The following is a 21,689-nucleotide window of genomic DNA, read 5'->3' as shown; positions in this document are numbered from 1 at the left end:
AACTGCAAATCCCCTTGAAATGGTCTGCAATAAGAGAAGTGCTCCACAGAATTCAAATATATGACATATGTACATTTGAACATGGGTTCATTTATCAGGACATAACAGTATTTTTAAAAGCAAGAAAAAACATTCATCACTGCCTTTTTAGGAGTAACTCACTACTGAACAGTTATGTATGTTTCTGAGATTTCTCTGTTTTTGCAGGTCACTCTCCCGATCCCTCCGCAGGAAAGTATAATTTTTAATATGTCGTGTTATGCCAAGAGTACTGAGTATAAAATAATGATTACAGCAACAATAGTTTTGGAAACAGATGAGGTTGGCAATGAAAATATGCAAAGAAGAATAAAATCAAAGCACTTACAGTACTTTTGTTTATTGATACCAGACTCCCATGTTATTTTATTAATTGTCACAATGACTTTCAGAGGTTTAGTTATTTTCATCTACAGTCTAGGGGAAGTTACTAAAGCACAGAGAGGTAAGAGCAATTATTTCTTAGTTGCATGGCAAAGTAGACAAGATCTGGTATCCAAAAACTGTTAGATCCTGGAAATATTTTAACCTCATACTTCATTAGTTATTTATAAATAGAGATAAGAGATCTTTCAAATGAAATGGAAATATGACTCAAAGTAATAAAAATATTTTTTATTTCATAAAAGCTACCAATTTCATAAAAACCATTAAATAAAATTTCTTAGTGTATCTTTTAAACATTGCCAAAAAAAAGAGTAAAGAAAAATTTAGTAGTCCAAGAATTAAAATAGGGTATAAAATGATCCTGGGATGATTCCAGTACCTTTTGTTTATCCATGGGTGGATTATCTGCCTTGTGAATTATTCATGACTAATTTTGAATCTTAGAGCTGAATTGCCCCACTGCCTGGTTAGCTCTGAGGCCCTTTCCTCCCACTACCCAGCTGGTGTGTACTTAGGGAAGACAAACTCTTTTTAATACTAATCCAAGCAAAACACAATTAGGAAAGCAAATGTGCTGGAAAAATAACAATATCATGGATTACAAAGCCAAATAAGAAATATTTGAATGTCACCTATTCTTCTGAAGTATCTAACTATTGTTTCTATGTGGTACTTATGAGACTGAGTTGGGTCAATTCGATCACAAGGAGATATTACATTTGCAAAAAAAAAAAATCAACCCCATCTTTCTTTGGTTTGATCAGAATGATTGAATTGCAATGTAGCTGAAAGTCTGATTCTTTTCCAATGGCCTGCAGCTCCTTCCAGAAGAAATCGAAACATTTACCAGAAGAGTCATGGTCATAAATTAAAACTAGATTTATGTTCCATGCTGAAAATATCCAGAGCTAAAAAGAATCTGATGCCTGCTCCCATCCATATCACAACCCATCTCCCCCAATATGTGCACATGCACACTTTGGAGTGCCCATCTGTAAGGCAAGATGTATATATATAAAGTTAACCTTCGTCAGAAAAGCAGCAGCATCCCAGATTTGATTTATATTTCTCTATATTTACATATTTTTGAAAGACAGGATAATCAAATAGCTCTTTTGTCAGTCTAGTGAAATAACTTGATCTTTATTTGGATAGGATGAAGATACATCTCTGTAGCTTAATTAGGTAAGCTAGTTTACATAGGTACTGTAGTTCCTTCAAAGAAGTCAGATTCTTTCACTTTTATGAACATTGTTCTTATTTCCAAATGAAGGGAACTTTTGGAAAGGTTGTATCCAAATGACTCCCTCCTTTAAAAAATCAATTACTGTACATACAGGTACATAATAGGATACAAATTTCCACAGTTTACACTATGAAAGAATACCAGTATGCTTCTTAAAATTAAGAAAGAAATATGTCCTCATTGTTAAAATTAAATTCTGCACCTATTGTAATTTTATTAGTGACTAAATACATCACATTATTTTAAAAATAATTGACTAGATAAAAATTCTTAAAGTTTCACTAATAATTTTAGGATACACCTGAACAAGTGATCATTCTTTATACTACACTAGGTCTTTTGCGAATAAGATTTATAATACCATTAATGTTCATATTTAAGTTAGTATTTATTAACAGGTTACTATTAGCCACTAAAAGTAGAGTTTCAGTAAATGACTCATAATGTAAGGGACTTGAATTAAAGCATATACTATAAAATTTTTATACAGTAGTTTCTTCTTTGGATATAAAATGCCTAAACATTAACAGTTTATTTTGAAGAAATTAATGTTCTTCTGCAGAATAATAATTATTCTCATTTTGACCTATTGAACTTGCTTCATATTTACAAAAAAATAATGAAGAGTTGATCAGAATGTGGTATCTTCTGAGGCTTCCTAATAAACAGCTTCACCAATTCAGGCCATTTCTTTGCTGACCCAATATAAATATACTTAACTAATGAGTTACAGACCTTCAAGAATATATTCTTTTTGCATCAAACTCTTCTAAGAATTATATCCAATATTTTTATTCATTTCACAGATGTATTTTTTTCTTGTTCTATCTCAATCTTTTATTTTTCTAGTTGCCCAAACGAACCATCATATAATCTTAAAAAAAATTCAGACTAATAATCAGAAATTAATAAAACCTTCTCAAGGTTATAGAGGTAGGCCCACTTAATTTATATTAATTAGAAAACTTCTGTTCTAATTGTAATTTTTAACAGATTTTTCTTTTTTGTTAATACTCTGTAAATTTTCATGTTAATCTTTAGAAGTACTGAAGCATAGAATGTGAGAAATGTGAAGGATCAACAACATTACATTTAATCCCATCTAACTGATAAATGTGTTGATTGAGGCCCAGAGAGGTGAAGAAATATGCATAAAGTCACACAGCTAATTAGTTATCAAGCTGGTATAATGTTTATATGTAGTAAAATATTTCCTGTATTTGTTAAACATTAGTCATTTTTACATATACATACATACATGCAAAAATGTATTTTATTGACTTTATGAATAAAAAAATGACTATTGTCTCAATTGCTATTTTACAATAGATGTATCCTAGAATAAGCAGAGTAAATCAATGGAAGAATGGTGAAATTTGAAGGCAGCCTAGAGGTTAGTTAGTAGGTATGAACTAATGTTCCTTTCTCAGCTTTGGAAACTGTACCATGGTAAAGTAAAATGTCAACATTAAGGGAAACTGACTAAAGAATACACAGGAAGTGTCTCTAGTGTTTTTTGCCACTTCTCTGGGAAACAAACATTATTAAAAAATAAAACAACTATATTAAAATTGTTTGCTATGATAATTCAGGAATTCAGATGAGGCCATTTAATCTTAAGTATTTAAAAGGAAAAAAAAAAGATTCAGATTTTCTTTATATAGAAGCTAGCTTTTCATTAATAAGTCACAATTCTATTTTGTAACTTAGAAATGCCAAGTTTGTTTCCTTGGGAAGCAGACTCTGAGACAGAGTTACCTGCAGGAGGTTTAGTGGAGACAGAGCTCAGCAATAATATCTGTTACACAGTAAGGCAAACAGGAATTGGCAAAGGGAAGAGTTGAAGTGCAGTGAAGTTATAACACCTCCAATGTGGAGATGCTAACTGAGAAAACCTTGGAAGGTGTTCCAAGCAGAGACCAGGCCTTTGTATTGACCATGCTCCCAAGTGGTTGGACGTGGGCCACCTGGGGCAGGGCATCCTGTGGGCAGGCAGCACTCTTTAGTGGGGGACAATTCCTGAGGAGGGTCTCAGATGGATTCTCAACCTCAGGAATGACTGTCAAGGTCCTAAGGGAAAGATCTGCACATTGTGCCACAGAATCTGCTAAAATGAATCTAACCCTTGGGCCCAATATTTGGCTGAAGAATAACTATGGAATTAGGCAAGAGAGACAGTTTTGCCAGGCACAGGCAGTCACTTGAGTTTCACTTAAATTTTTCTTGTTCCAAGCAGTTTTTCTCTTGAAATTTTCTCCATGTTTGTACATGAACTTGTCTGTACATTTTATAACTTCTACCCCCAAAGTATTAGCTATTTGGGTTGAAAGGAAATTTAGACTAAGACTTTTTAAAGGAATACTGTTTTGGATATTTAAGAGAGTGGTTTTAGGTAGGAGAGATATACATAGAGGGTTTACTGAGTTTTCCTGTGCTTACCCCACCCCTATCCACCATGTTGTATCCAGGAGAAGTCATCTTTGTGTTCATCAAGCAAGATTAAGTTGTGGTAGCAAATCATCTTCTAAATCTCAGTGGCTTAACACATCAGATCTATGTGTCTCATATGGGTTAGCAAGGGTATGCAGGAGCTTCTGTCACCTTGTAGCACTCCACCTGGAACACAAAGACCTCTGCAGGAGAGGCAGAGAGGAACAGAGGAGGCACACCTGTTCTGAAATGCCTAGAATCAGAAGCCACTGGTCTAAAACGTGTCCCATGGTTCAACCTAACTGCTGGGGAATTTAGAAAATGTAGAGGAATACATGAGATACTAACAGGGCCTGCCAAAATGGGCTAGTGAACCTTCTGGAATATTCACATACATAGCTCCAACCCAGCAAAAAAGAACACTCAATTTATATGTCAATCTTCTTTATTTCACTACTGGCTAGAGTCTTTGCCATCATTATAGCTTTTCTGAGCAGAAAAAGAAGGTCAATCTTTGTGTAATATATATTTTTATATTAGCTATATTGGTTAGGGACGCAACAACTTGGACATTCAGATGGTTCACATTTTTAAGGACACACGAAAATTGCTTTGGTGAGTTGCATAATCATGGGAAGAAAGAAATTTCATTTAAAAATCTTTTGAATCTATTATGGAAATTAGCCTTAGGATTCTAAAATTCTAGGCTTAAAAATAACTAGGCAGGGATATTTCATGTGCTGGGTGATTTTTAAGGAGCCACAATGTATTAGGACGAATAATAGATGTAAAAATTGTCAGCAAATATTCCAGGAGCACATTAGTAAACAGCATCAGAGGGGGAGGCTTTTGTACAGAGGCATGTATTTCCTTACCATATGGTCCCAGTTTTTCAGTGAAAATGTTTGCCTCTCTGGAAAAAAAAAATATGCCTCTCTTTCTTGTTAATGGTAGAGCAGACCTCTTTTTAAAATTAAAGTTACCATTTGTCACAAATACTGGTCACTAGAACATGAGTCTTCTTATTCCAGATACAAAAAGGCTCTGGAGTCAGACCACCTGGATGTGGTTCTTGGCTCTGCAACATACTCTTCTTGTGAGTACTCAATTAACAACTCTGTGACTCTATTCCTTCATCTGTAAAATGGACATCATATTATGGTCTGTCTAACAAAGTTGATGTGAGAACAAAATGATGAGTAAACAAATGTAAAATGTTTATTACAAAGCCTGGCATATGGTAAACTTTTTGTATTTTTCCTACATCATCATTGTTAAACTACTTTTAAAAGCAACAAATTAATTATATACCTGAGGAAACCCTCATAATGGAGAATTTGAGTCCTATATAAGATAAAAACAATCATACTAATAAAATTTTGAATGCTAAAGTAAGTTGCCAATGTTCTTCATTATTTTTTCTTATCCTATGACTTTCTCAGGCAGAAAAATCAGTTCAAAGGGAAAATGTTCGCATCTTCTGTGTATTTACTAATATTCTCTCTTATGTAGTATCAGTTCAAGGCAAAAGTTGAGGAGTAAAAAAAAAGGAAAAGAAGATCTTTCTTCTTTCCACACAATGAATTATGCATGACCCTCTCCCACATGGCCCAGCACGTCCAGGGTGCCACAGCAGCACCCTGCTTCCCACTCTGGAAGGGAAAGAAAGGCAGAGCACCATGGGAGAAGGGACCAGAAGAAAGGAATTGAAAGATGCAAAAGAGTTTAAGCTTAAACAATTGATAATCAATGGAAAACAGCATTGGGAGGAAAGCTACAAGGGTCCTTCCCACTCCTCTTCATGCCCTGTGATATTCTCTGCAGGCAGTGGAAGGAAGAGAGACCCTCAAAGCATTTATAGACTTTAGAGCTCTCAATCTGAGAGCTTTCTTTTCCTTGATATCCATGGATAGGACTTTCTTGCTCCCACAACTGCCAAGCGAAAAGTCTCCTGCTCTGATTGCTGATGGGCAGTGTAAAGATTTTGGTACCTCAAAGCTCAGAGAACCCTAACACCAGACATGTGCTATGGACTGAATTGTGCACCACCCCCCTGATTCACATGTTGAAGCTCTAACCATCAGTACATCAGAATATAACTGTATTTGCAGAGAAAGCCTTTAAGTGGTGATTAAGTTAAAATGAGAGTGTTAGAATGGGCCCTAATATAATCTGACTGCAAAACTTAGAATAAGAGGAAATTCAGAGAGAGAGAGATGTAGACAGGGAAAAGCCCATGGGAGAAGGTAGCTATGTGCAAGCCAAGGAGACAGGCCTCAGAAGAAATTCAATCTTCATCTTGGACTTCTAGTTTACAGAACATGAGGAAGTAAATTTTGGTTGTTTGAGTCTATTGTACTTTGCTGTGGCAGCTCTAGCAAACAATGGCAACATATTTTTAGATTCAGTGAAGCCAAACCATTGACTTCTGCTTGCACACAGTTGGCTCAGTCTTATGGATTTGTATCCATGTTAGTATTTATGTCCATCAATCTCTCCTACAAAACAGTTCAACCTTAACCTTCTCCAGGAATGCTATCCAATCCTAATCTGATTACCCTTAAAGTATCTGCCTCTTAAGAAAATAATACTCAACATATTTATATACAACCAGAGATATGAAAAATTGTGCTGTATATGTGTAAAAATAATGTGATGCATTCTGCTGTCATTTATTTTTTAAAAAAATCAATAAAAAGACTAAGATTAAAAAAAGAAAATAATACATTCCTATATGTGTGTTATGTAAAAAATATTATCTTTTGTTGAGTTGTTGCTATATTCTCTAGCTATGGAAGAAATATTTTTACCTCTTATGGTATGATTTACCCCTGATTCAATGACTATGGAATGGGGAAAATCCACTCACTGAAAAGCACTCTTATAGTTACATAACTTGTCTTTTTTTAATATTAGTCCTTGTGCCTGAGAAACTAAGTTGAGTAAAAATTTATAAACTTTATTGATCTATTTCTTTAAAAATGTCTCCCTCTGAAACTTTGAGGTAGTGATAAACAGTTGCATTTATGTTATTTAAATTCTATCACAGGTTTATTCATAATAATTTTTAATTTTGGAAGAAGTGCTGTGGAAATTGTGTTCACATTATCATTCTTTGCCCCCTCTCTTCTACTCCCCCGAGTTAAGTTTATTAATATCAAAGATTTCTATTCATTCTATGTAAATTTACTAAAGTCTGTTAAATCTCCTGATTGCTGACATTTTAGAGTTTTATACACTTTTTGTCTCTCTTTTGACAAATCACACACATATCTTCAGGGACTCTTATTACAGAGCTAAGTACATTGTCTGACAAAAGCTGAAGAATTTTAATAGATAAATGACAAATTTTAACAAAGAGTTCTAGTGAGTTAATTTTTGAAATCATTTACTATATGTATGGAAAACTGGCAGAAGTAATTTGATGAAGTGCAGGTTTTCTATACATAATAAATGAAAAGGGAAAATTATTAGTAGATATATTCAATAAAATCCATACTTGATGGATAATTATAAAAATAATCTACCAGTACAAATATGTCTTCTTGATTTTTTTTTTACATTCTTTTTTTTCCCCTGGACTAAAAAAATAATGTCACCAGCTATTAGATCTATAATTTCTATCATTACATTGCTGCCTTCATAGTGGGTTAAGAATGAATCCAGAAAGGTCAAGTTCAGATATAAAAAGATGCAATTTTATTACTGCAAAATCAAGGACATCTCAGACTACAAAAATAAATAAACTTCATAATTTAAATATAGAGGTCTGGAATGTTACATTTCTGTTTGAATACCTAGCTACATTTTGTAGGACATGTGTGTGTGCACGCGTGTGTCTCTTCGTGTGTGTAGTATGTGTGTGAAGGAATGTGTTTGATCAAATCACTGCATGATCTGTTCTCCGCAGGTGCTGGAAAAGGTCAAACGGAGAAAATCATCATCACATAGTGGAGTGATTTTCTTCTTCATGAGCTCCTTATGTAAACAGACTGATGAACACAACACAATCCTTATCCGCATGACATCATACACAATCAGGGCTCTGTGTTTCTTCAAGGCCTAAAGAGTCACTACCAGATTACTGCCTCATTGGTATATAACCCCAAATGGTATTCCCCAGTAATTAGTTAGTCAGTGCTTATTTTGCAAGATTTCTAGGCCATGTGGGGCAGGTCAAAGATAGTGAGCACAGAGCCAAGGTTACAGTTTGCCAGCTCAGAAAATGAGCAGGCTGTGTTGGTAATGGAGCAGTAACGTTATTGAACATTTATCAACTGTAGACCAAAAAAAAAAAAAAATTTAAAGCAGACATTTCTTATTTTAAAATCAGAAATAGCATATCACATGCTTTGGAAAGAGAAGATCTGTAAGCATGTGGTACTTAATCTTTGTTCATAATTTATGCCCATGTTCAAGACATTTTTAAAATCCATTTTCTTACAAGCTCTAATTTTGCTGCCAGGCTCCATTTAGTGCCAGTTAAGCAGCAGCTTTTTCGTCTACGGAGGCCTCACTGAAGAGTCACCTTCTGAGTTTTCCTACCCAAGACATTTAAGTCGGAATCTGGACTCAATCTGCTGTGTCGTAGCTAGCAGCAAGTGACGAGGACTCAAAAATCCTGCTGGTGTAAACACTACTTGAGTGTAGAAGTTTGCATTTTTTTTTTTCATTTTAAGAAAAAAGGAAGAAATCCATGGTTAAAGAAGATTCCAGCGTCTCTTGAAAAAGAGTTTTAGCTAGTTTCAGGGAAAAATAAATGACAGTTTTTAATTAAAAGTGTGAGATGATGCAGTATACAATATGTATTAAAAAGTCAGATAAGGAGGGAGTGGAAGATGAAGTTTCCCATAGCTTAGGATAATCTTTTCTTCTAATAATTAGACTTTAATCTTATGAACCACTTATTTCATATTAAAGCTGTGAGCAGTAGGACAGACTCTTATGTTTATGACTTTCTAGAAAAATGAAATCGAAAAATTTGGCAGCTGAGTAATATAGCTCACTTTAAGCATTACTAAATTTTGTTATGGCGTCCACATTCCTATCTGACTAAATACTAAAGTATAAGTAAACAAGAAGTGTAATGACACAAATTGTATATGAATATGAATGAATTAAAGTTCCCTGCATATTATTTGTTATTAAAAACAACAGAGACTAGAGCAAATATATTTTCTCTTCTGTATTTTCATCCTTAAATAAGAAGTTACCAATATATTTGAAGGAACTTTGCATTATGCTATCATAATCTACAATGACATCAGATTTTTGGGTATCTGTAAAATATTTTTAATAGTTGTCTTTTCTTTTTATAGTATAGATTTTCACCAATAGCAAGCTAAACCAATTTCCTAGAGTCGACGAGCAGTTTTCAGTGGTCTGAACTTTTGATTGATCTGAGCCATGTTTAGCTTTAATCTATCCCTGCACATGACTGGAGAAAGAGATGTTCTATCAGATGGTGTCCTGGCAGCTTCCAGTCTTTCTCTGTGTGCATCTAGAGTGGGAAAAGTTTTCAAATCCAAGTAGGGTCAGGATTTAACCCTTATTTGGATTTTATTGTGACTGCAAGGGGAGGACTGGCAATTTTCACAAAGGAAGGGGTCGAGACCCAGAGTAAAACACACAGGGTTGAGGAGGGGTGGTGACTCTTGGCTTGAGCAAATACAGATTTAATGGCTTCAAAATGGATTTCCACTTACACTCCTATGAAATTCAGGGCTGAGTCACAGAAGAGCCAGAGCTGACAGCTCCAAACAAGGATGGGGTTGGGAGCAGGGCAGAAAGGAAGTCAATGCTAAGTGGAGAACAGCAGGAGCTTGATATGGGGCTGAAAGAGATAGAGCATGTTATGAGTTAGGGGAAGAGCAGATGGGGTGTAACTGCCAGCCTACTGCCTAATTAGAAAATACTGATTTGTTAAACCTGAGGTGCAGGAGAAAAGCCTTTAATGTGTACCACTTAAAAAAAAAAAAGAACAATTGCTGATTTTTTTTTTAAATAAGCACATTCTGAATTATTTTATAATGCTACTTTTACTTATCATGTCTTGAAACGTTCTTCTGGGCAAGGAAAAACCTTTTGGAAAATTTTCAAAATATATTATCAACCAGAATTTTTAATAAGATAACAATACCCTTGAATGTTATGCAAAGAGTAAAACAAATATAATTCAGAATTATATTTGTTATTGATTAAAAAATAAACTTTGGCTCATTTAGAAATAACAGTTTGAAACTGGAGATAAACCATGACATTAGTGGAAATAAACCCATCAAACTTTTTTTGGTGTGTTATCTTCTTGTCTTCTTGACAGATGAGAACATAATCTACTACATGATAGTCTTACAACTTGAATTTCAATAACAATTCAATCTGCTTTATAAAAACAATAGTTTAATGTTGACAGATTTGGGGCCACATAAGCAATGGGTAAATGCTTGATTAAAGCATTGCTTGACATTTGCTTTTTATTCTGTTGAAAGGTAGACCATACCTAACAGTTAACTCTAGCAGGACCTACTCATTGTTATTATTATAAATAGTAATCCTAGTAGTGGTATTGGCTTAAATGGCCAGAGTTGTTAACTTTTTGTTTGTTTTTTTGCAGTGCTGGGCATAGAATCCAGGGCCTCATGCTTGCTAGGCAAGCACTCTACCACTGAGCTTTATTCCCATCTCTAACTTTTCAAATATTTAACCTATGGAAGACAAATAGATTTTCATTTTGTTATTCCATGGGAAACAATTCACTAACCTATGCATTCTTGTTAAAAAGACAGGAATATATTTGTACAAATGATGGTGGAATGTGATGATCATTATTATCCAAAGTACAAGTATAAAGACAGGAATTGGTGTGAATATACTTTGTATACAACCAGCGATATGAAAACTTGTGCTCTATATGTGTTATAAGAATTGTAATGCATTCTACCCTCATATATAAATAAAAAAAATTAAAAAGAAATTAATGGATAAAGAAAATATGGTAATATGCAAAAAAACAGGAATATATATTAGATACTGAGGCTTCAATTGTCTTATTGTTGAAGACTATCATCCATTTTGGATCATAATTGAAAAAAACATTTTATTAACTCCCATTAGACTATATTAAAGATCTATTTTAAAATTTATTGAAATGCTTCTCATTTATTACATTTGTAGGCAGATATGGATTAAGACAACAGTTTTCTGGAGATAACATTTTAAGATATTGAGTTTTAGGAAATTAAAAATATTTTCCTGTTAATGACAGTAAATAAAAAATTTAAAAAAAAACTAAAAATACTGGCATAGTCCAGCAGGTAATGATGTTATTTGACCTATGAAAATGAAACAAGAAGCCTGGAGAGAAATCACAAAATAACAATAACTTCTTTTTCAATTTTCATTGCAATAGAAGGGGGTGGAATCAATCAGGAATTTAGGGTTTGACTAAACAGCAGACATGAAAAGACTTCAAATTTATGATAAGAAAAAAATAAGAAAATTGTTTAGCTAAGAGAAATCTCAAATTGTTTGGATCAAACTCTGCATTTTATTAATGAAGAAACCAAGGAACCAAGTAAAGGTCTTGATTTCAAAACTTCTTCACCCCTCACTTTCTCCTCAACCTCTCCCATTAGGCTTTTGTCCCCACTGTTCCACCTGAAAACTTGTCACGGACATAAGTGACCTCTCATCTGACAACCCAGTGGTCTGCTTGATCTCTGTCTTCTTTGTGCTCCTTCTCTGCACAATGAAGTGGAGTTGCCTACAGTCTCCCTATGGAAACACTTCAGGATTTACCCTGGGAGGCACCCTGCTGGTTCCTTCCTCCCCGTCTTGCTGGGTGGTTCTCCACATCTACTGTGGGTATTTCATGTGAAAGTGCCCGGACTGAGTTCTCTGTTCAGTCTACAGTCTCTCCCTATGCAATGTCTTCTAGAGCCACCGTCCTAAATCTCATCTACATGCTGAGGTTATCTAAAGGTTTTCCACCAGTACAGATTAGTCCCCTAATTCCTAGATTGCTATATCCAACTACCTACTCAGTTTTCCCCATTTATCATCTAATGCACACCAAAAACTCAGCACTTTTGAATTAGGACTATTTTTATCATTTTCTTTTCCCCTTCCTCTAATCTGTTCCTTCTATTTTTCCTGACCTTAGAAAATGATATTCCCATTCCACTTATTTATTTGCTTGAATCGGAATTCTTGGGGCCATTTAAAAATCTGAAACAATTCAGATCTGTTATCTTTACAGAAATCAGAATAAATCAGGATAAAAGTTAGTCGTTATTATGGTTTATGAAACCCCGTATGATCGGCCCTTACTTCATTTTCTCTTGTGACTTGCTTTCACTCTGGGTTAGCTCTTGCTTTAACAACAGTGAACTTCTTGCTTTTCTGCTACAAACCAAGTTTAATTCTACCTCAGTTCCTTGCATTTGCTAAGTTCTCTTGCCAAGAATTTTTTCCTAAAATCTTGGTGTTATTCACTATCTAACTTCTTTCACATTTTTGTACATTTTTCACATCTTTTCCTTGGCCTTTGCTGAGCACCAAAAGGAAATTGTACCCATCTGCCTCACTAAATGCCATCAATATCTATGCTCTAATTCTCCTTTATGTCTCTGTTTTTTAAAATTTATTTTTGTTTTCAAATGAACTTCAGCCCAGAGCAGATAGACCTCATTTCATGTATGTTTCTGAGAAGCACTTAGTATTATCTGAAATATACTGTGAATTTACTTCTTTACTTTTTTATTGTGCCTCCTGATTACAGTATAAGTTTCATAAGGCCAATATCTTCATCCTGTTCAGCACTAATTCCACAATGTAGACCAATGTCTCAGACACAGTTGTTCCCAATAACTATGAGTAGAATGAATGAATGAAGAATGGGTGGATGAATGGATGGATGGACATATTAATGAACAGAATATGCATATTGCTTGAAAGTTCTATTTGAATTTGCTTTTGTAATTAGGAAGTGTAGGTGTTTCCCAGAAAGCCTGGGGATTTTGTGGACATTGTGGTTGCAATCATGACTCTTTGGGAAGTGGCTCATCATTTTTGTCACATTTTCTCTTCTTTTCTGCTTACATACCCTCTCACCCATCAGTATAATCCTTCCTTTCTTCACCAAACCTCTGATACTACTTCTTTAGCTGTGTAAATGTATGGGAGAGTAGAATGAAGCTGCTCTGTTTGGCTGTGAGTGGAAGTATCACTTCAGGCTGGATGGAAAAACTCTAGCTTAGAACTCTGCAATCCCAGTCCAAGATGATAGGTTTTGTTGGCCCACCTACAGCATGTTTCTCAACTTCTCTGTGCTGGCCAAAACAAGTAGTGCATCTCAGTTTTTTAGTTCATCCTTCCTCTTTGCTTTCCAAAGTTTCTGTTTTTTTCCCCCCCACTGCCACTGCTGTACATTTCTTTAAAAAAAAACCTCATAATAGAAAATTGAGTTCCCAACAAAAATCCCATACCATATGTAAAAGAGCATGTCCCTCTCTCAACTGGAGGTGTATTTTGGAATAAGAAAGTAACAGCTCAGCAGTCATTTGCCATAGCTTGCTGAGTAAGCTGGGCTCAGGTTAAAAGGGGGTTATAGGCTGCCAGCCAAAACACTGACAGCATTGCTGAATTCAGAGATTCAGAAACTCTATGTCCCAAGGATTCTGTGTGACTGCCATTAATTACACTCCCTTCTGTCTACCATTGAGACTGTCCCAAATCAGTTCCTTCATGTGAATCAAAACAGATATGGATTTTAGCTATAGACGTTGTTAACTTCTGTTTTAAAAATATACTCAACATTAGCAATAAGATCATTGGCAAGTTTTGTTATCAAAGTGAAAACTGAATCAGAAATGGTCATAATCAACTTGTTTCCCATAAAATCTCTCATCAAGTTGGATGGAAGATGATTTGTACAGATTATGTAGTTTCTTATCATAACTGACTCAATAGTAACTCTTTTTTCTTCCTGCAATAGTGACTTTTAATGATGTAATGTATATGTAATTACTTTGAGAAATAACAATAGAATTAAAATAAACAAAAGGGAAATCACTGTAAAAGCACACTTGGAATATATGAAAAAGTTACTGTTTGGTCAAAAATAGGTACTTCAATTGTTATTATTTTTTACTTCACCAGTTTTCTACAAGTTCTTGCAACTGATAAGGAACTTTTGAAATTCCAAGAATATACTTGGAGGAGTCTGTGTTACCCATAATAATGGTGCTATTCATTGTCATGTGTGACTCTCTGAGTAATAAAGGTCTTTGCTTTTGAAAGCATCCTACTTATTTCTTGTAAAACTTCCAATGACAAGAATTCTTCATGTTTTTTTCCCCCTCCTAAGAATATACCAATGCAGTAAACTTTGACAGGTTTGAAAGTGAAGTTTCATTTCATAGGAGCTTTTAAGCTGTCTCCAGTTTGTAACTGGGAGACATTTCAATCAGCATTTACATTTTTAAAAAATCTCATGTTGTAAGAAAATATTTTGCTTTCATGTATTTCAGGTTTAGTGTTATTTTCTATTAGAAATAACATTTAAAAGGATAATTGAGAGGAAAGTTCGCCTCATGAGTCAACACTTACTTTTGTGATATTTATCTAAGATATTTAAAAAAGTAAATGTTTAACTTGTTATCCGTATAATCAAGTAGACAATATTTTTCCACAAGGTTACATTTGTTTATGCTATTTTATTATCTGTTGAATGGTATGATATGAAGTCTTTTTATTGCAGTTTAGCTAAAGAAGCACCAAGTCTGTGATGGAGCTGTCAATCAGCATTTAGTCATACAGTATCTATTTCTATCCCTGTTCTTCTTAGCACAGAAGGGCTATTATAGTCTACATTACGGCATAGCTACTTTGGATATAGATATCCTTGAGGGGCAGGATTTATTTTGAAAGAAGATACTTAACATAGCATGACACATCATTTAGATATTTTTTAAAGTACACACGCAGGTATTTCAAAGTAAAATATAACAAAGGCTAATTTTAAACATTTACTTTAATGTTCCTTAGGTGCATTTCATTTTTTGCTTACCTTAATAGCACAGGAAAAGACCAAATAGGGTCATGTGATTATTTGGTAATTGAAAATGTCTGTTTAAAGAAATTCTTGTGCAAACCTTCATTGCATTATCACCTATGAGGGTTAGATGTTGGAAGATATTATGCATGTCAAAATTAGCAAGGGAGAACCACTCAAAGAAAGAAAAATAATGCTGAAATGCATTTATAAACACCTGAAAAGTGAAAATCTTCCAGATGTCAATAATGCATATTTCCAAGTACACTAGTATATATGGAATATGACTAAAAATTAACGAGACTGATTGCAAACCACAAACATGAAAATCAGTCATGCAGCTGTATACCACACTGGATGTGCTTCCAGATGTGATGATAAAAATGGATACAACCTTTTAAAGCATGAGCTTTGGATATGCTATGCATGTGGCACTCATTAGCTAAGCAAATGGATGTTAATCTTTATGACAGTCAATTGCTGTGCTGCATTTCCACTGAGAGCTTATCAGCTGGTCTGACCCATCATCAAGAGCATCATGACTTAATTTACAGGAGGATTATTCTCTTTTTTTTCCTGCAATTCTATGAATTTGAAATACATAAGAAAGTTTTTAAGAAAAAAATGGATGAAACATTTAAATTCTTTATTCCCCATAACTTTTTGGTAAATAGGTAGTGGAACAAAAATTTTAAATTCACAGATCACAAATCAGCAATTCAGATTATCTAATTTTTCATGTTCAGGATTGAGAAATTAATTTCATTTTCCCATCTGATTTGATTCCCAGTAAAGAGCTAAAGATGTTCACATAAGAAAAGATAAGGTCTTTTAAAAGAATGGGCATTTTCAATAAGTAGCATATAAATGGAATCCTCAGTAAATAAGTAGATAGAAGAGAATATTATGCTCCAGCTCAGGAAAAATCAGAACCATCTCTAACACCCTAACAAACATTTCCTCTCTTAGGAAAGTTGTGTTATCACATTTGCCAACATACTCTTGATGTTACCATCAGAAAGCTTGTTGCTTTGGGATACTTTGAGTTAATTATGAAAGACCTGATAGAAAATCAGATACCCCCATGAAACTGAGAGCTTGACATGCTAGACATAATGCAGGAAAAGGCAGTTCAAGCTTCTCACGTAACTCTGCCAGCACAAATCAACCTGTTTGACAGCCACTTCTATTTCTTAGGCAATTTTAGCTAGAGAAAAACATTGTGCAAATATTTCAGTATTTTCTCTTTGTGATATGCTTCACTGCCACCACCCCCACCCCCCACCAATGGGTGGCAGATACCAATAAGCTACATTTGCATTCTAACAATACCAGTTAGGAACTATAGATGGTCTCCTCAGAAAGAGACTGAATCATCTCTATTTTTAGTAAAAGCCTAGAGTATCATGAGCACTTAATTAATGAGTTCATGAAAGTAAGTAAATCACTTCCTCTAAGAGTTTTAGGTGCTTTGGGAGAAAGTTTAACTCATTCAGTGCGGCACAGAGCTAAGCAATCTTCTAATATGTGTGTATGTGTGTGTGTGTATACATATATACATATATATGTGTGTATATACACACATATATACTTATGCATGCATATTTTGGTGGCCTGAGTTAAGAACTTCTTCAGAATGTTTGACATTTTTCATGGACAAAGTAATGAATAAAGTCTACGTTATTAAATATTAACAAAGAAATTCTGAGTTTTAAAAATAGTAATGTATTGCTCTTTCCCTTTATGAAGAAAATTTAATCAAAAGTTGCTCAGCATTTATTGAATGTTTAAGGGTACAATGGATTGTGATCATAACCATGGAAAAATGAAAGGTGAGTGGAGCACATCTTTCTTTCTTAAGAAATTATAAGAAATATATTGTGATTCATGGTTTAGTGAGGGCTTTAGAGGGTGGAGCAGGAGTTCTGGTCCTGAAGACAATGAAGAGCACAGAGGAGCAACTGCAGCACATCCAGGGTTGTTTACGAAGAAGTATATTCCAGAGAGAATATGATTAAGTAATAGATTCCTAAAAGAATTTCTTTTAAGAAACGTCTCTTGATATTAGTCTTCCATAAAAATTTTACTTTCGGAAATGAAATTCTATCAAACTTATATTGAAAAAAAAAACCCCTGAAGACCAGAGATGTAAATAACTATGACATTAGATTTCATTAGGGATATTTGAGTTCTAAGCTCCAATAGGGGCACTGGGAAAAAATGGCAAAGATTCTAGATTTATATCCTGGGGTAGATTTTGGTAGCTAATTGGTAAGACATTTGTATGGAATTGCTAAGCAGAGAGGTGCAGCTTTGTAAGCACAACTTGAGACTTATTCAGAGAAATAAATATATGACATTACTTGGGTTGATGAGGTTGTTGAGAGCTTGAATGTAGGGTGAGGAGAGAAGAGAATCCTTTTTTTTAGACTGGTTCCTTTTAATTATACTGATGGTAGATTTCATTTTTCAATTAGCAGGGAGAAGGGGAAAAAAGTTATTCGGTAGAGAGAATAGAATCTTATCTTTAACTTTGGAAGTTGGCCTACTTTGAAGGGAAAGACAAAGGAGAAGAGTTATCTCCATAAACTAACAAGTGAACAGAGTATATTAGCAAGGTGTATATAAGAAAAACTGGTATATAAGAAAAGGGGCAATGGGAATTAGGGTTTAGTAAAGGTTTCAAGGTGCAATGTGGTTGCATTATGGGGTAAGAGAAAGACTAAAACTAGATAATGAGTTTGTGTTTTTGAAGTTAACTGATGGAAACAGAATCTGGTTTTATGAAGCTTCAAGGAGTGAAAATAGATATAGATAAATGTTATGGCTTGGATGTAAGGTGTCCCCAAAACTCATGTGTGAGACAATGCAAGGTTTGGAGGATAAATGACTGGGTTATAGCCTTAACCTAATTAGTGAATTAATCCCTGATGGGATTAACTGGGTGTTAAGTGGAGACAGGTGGGATGTGGCTGGAGGAAGTGGCTCATTGGGGGGCATAGCTATGGCGTATATATTTAGTACCTGGAGAGTGGAGTCGCTCTTCTTTCTGATCATCATGTGAGTTGGTTCCCTCCGCCATGATGTTCAGCCTCACCTTGAACCCAAAGGAATAGAGCCAGCTGTCAATGGACTGAAACCTCTGAAACCGTAAGCCCTCAAATAAACTTTTCCTCCTCTACAATTGTTCTGGTTGGATCTTTTAGTCACAGAAGTGAAAAAGCTGACTAAAACAATACAGATATTTTTTTGTCAGAGTAGATAAAAATTTCCTGACAAGAGTGTTGGTTTGAAAATGAGATTTTAATATTATCATCTGTTTTGTTTTCATTTTTCTTTTGGTAATTATATAGTTGCACTAGCTATACTTTCATTTGATGCTTACACATAATCTTTTACTATCTTTTCTCTTTCTGCAAATTTATATTTGTGTCTTTTTAAAGCTGTGTATTGTTTTTCATTTCAATCTAGTTTGATAATTGCTAAATTTTAATTGGAATATTTAAATTGAATGTAACTGATGATATATGTTCAGTCTACACTCAGTTTTCTCTTTGTCTTAACTATGTTCTGATTCCTTTCCCTGTTTTGTCTTCGTTTGTGTAATTCAATTAATTTTTGTTATTCAACTTCTCCCATGCTATAAATATTTTTGCTAATCTTCTCATGATAATTTTAGAGATTATAGTATTTATTCTTGAATTATTAGAGACTAATGTTAAGTTGATAGCTTTTGCTTTCTGGGCAACACAAGAACTTAGAATCTTGAATCTTTTAAACACTATTCTTTTCTGCTTTTTTGCTCTTGGTATCATGAAGATCTCCATATGTTCTTTAGCATTTAGAAATTTTAGTTTAACTTGTATAATAAAATAGATGTGGTTATTATAAAAAGTTCTATCACTGTAGAAATAGCTACCATGTTTTTCTGAGAGGAAGTCATTGTAAATAGTTTGGGTCTAGACAGCTTTTCCTCCACATGAATACCCATTTTTCTGTTGAGGATTCTACACATAGGAGAATTGCTGGATAATAAAATAGGTGTGCATTTAATTTTAGCAGCTAATACCAAACAGATTTCTAAAGTGCTTATAACAATTTATATTTCAATCAGTGATGTATTAATTTACAATTAATTACAATTGACTTATTTTTTGATATTGTCCATTCTTTTTACTTTGGTCATTTTTATGGGTATACCAAGATATAACATTCTGATTTTCTTCTTCATATCCTTGTTAGTAATAATGTTGAATACACTTATATATATTTGTTGCCTATTTGGATATTTCTGTGTGTGAGAGATATGCCTGTTGATCCTGGAGTTTCCCCCTCATTTTAAAACTGAGTTGTCATATTTTCTGGGTTGGAGTCCTAAATATGCTATGGATTTGAGTATTTGAATTGAAAATACTTTTTTTAGCTTATAATGTATTTCTTGCTCTCTTGATGATGTCTTTTGATGAATGCAAGTTATCAATTCTAGTGAAATATAATTTATCTGTTTTTTGACTTATTACTGTTTTTTATTTCTTAAATGAGAAATATTTGCCTGACTCAGATTAATAGATAAATTCTTCTGCCTTTGAGAAGACTTAGAATTTTAATTTTCAAGTTTCTCTATGATCCATAGACTTCAAATTAATCTCTGTATATGTTGTGAGGCAGGAAAGAATTTGTGCATTTTCCTTGCAGCTATCCACTAATCCATCACCATTTATTTGGAAAGAATATGCTTTCCCTCTAGAATTACAGAAGTACCTTTGTGCCAATCTTTACTACCACCACACACTGTCTTAATTATTGTACATTTGTAATAGTCTTGATAACAGATAGTAGAAATCCTTTAGTTTTATTTTTCTTCTTCAATATTGTTTTTATAATCTTAGGTCCCATACATTTCTACAGAAATATTAGAATCATTTTTTACATTTCCACCCTCCATAAAACCCTCTGAGATTTTGATTGGGATTCTGTTAAGTTTTGTTACTTTCAGTGACAATTGTTGTAACAACAGTATTAAGTCTTATAACTGGGGAAGATGGTATGTTCCACCATTAAATGAAATCTTAAATTTATTTATATAATGTTTTGTAATTTGTGTGGAAGCCTTCATCTTGTGTCAGATAAAGATATTTTAAAACCCCGTAATATTATTATTATCATGGATTCAGACACTCAGTATTAATTTGGATCCACCCATTGTTTAGGGTTTGTTTGTTTTAGTATTTCTTCCTGAACTTCCTTGCTCCCACATGTCTAAAGAATTTCTTTAACATGAGTTCAGTTTATGAAAATATCTTTATTTATCCTTTGTTTATGAAGGATATTTTCTGTATTAATAGAAGTCTAGATTGGTACATTGAAAAAAGTGTCATTTCATTGTAACTGTAAAGTATGGATTGTTAGCCACACTGTCACTACATTAAATATGATTATTCATAATATCTGGATTATGACTAACCATAATCTCCAGATGCTATTAAAATGATCTGTCTTTGATTTTTCAGGACTATAATACATTGAAGTGAATTTTTCTTTATGTTCATTCTTCTGGAAATTGATAGTTTATTCTTTTGTGACTCAATAATATTCTTCAGTTTTGGAAAATTCTCTTCTATTTGATCTTTGGATTTACTTTTCTCTGTTGTTTTTCTTTTCTTTTTCTGATATCCCACATATACATACTTTAGACAATTCACCATGGCCCATTAATTTTATATTTGGTTCCATGTTTTACATTCTTCATTCTTTCTGTGCTCCAATTTTTATATTTTCTCTTTAGAAAAATTTATTTATGAATCTTATAATTTCCAGAAATTTCGTACTTTAAAAAATTGCAAAATCCAATGAAATAGTTAAAAGAAGTTACTATTAAGTTTACTATTTAACTTATCTATTGTTCTCTAATTTATTATTTTTCAGATTTAGAATATCCATTTTTTATTTTGTGTAGCCCACTCTTCTGAAAATTTCAAGTGTCAACTATTTTCTTTAGCATCTAGTTTACACTTCTTAAAAAATCTCTAACTTTAGTATCTGGTTCATTTGAGGATCTAATTCTCTTGTCTGTTCTTTCAATTTGGGGACATTGATTTTTATGGCCTGTTATTCCTATGATTTTACATTTAATGTCAGACATCATTATGAAAACCTATAGAGATAATATGTGTCTTAGGGTCTGATGGATATATCTTTCTCTAGAGAATACTTTTTAAAAAAATATTGCAGGCAATCAGGTTTTGGGTAGATTTCTTTAATCCAATCCAATTACTGACTTCTCCCCAACTTGGTGCAACAATTTCTCAGTCTCACTCTAGTGGAAGAACTTCAGACCACTGTTAGGATTAAGATAATTTCTAGATGGAGTTCAGGTTTTTGAGAGATGCTTTATATCTTCTATTCCATGAATTCTGCTGTATGTGCCCAACCAAAAACTAGAGTTAAATGTCTTTCTTCCTCAGACATAGATACTTCTAATATCTCTGATGAGCTTCTTGGTCTTTCAGCTTCTCATTGGTAATTGATGAATTT

Source organism: Ictidomys tridecemlineatus, chromosome 5 (assembly GCF_052094955.1).
Source record: "Ictidomys tridecemlineatus isolate mIctTri1 chromosome 5, mIctTri1.hap1, whole genome shotgun sequence".
In the NCBI taxonomy this organism is placed as follows: Eukaryota; Metazoa; Chordata; class Mammalia; order Rodentia; family Sciuridae; genus Ictidomys; species Ictidomys tridecemlineatus.
This window is presented reverse-complemented; position numbering follows the sequence as displayed.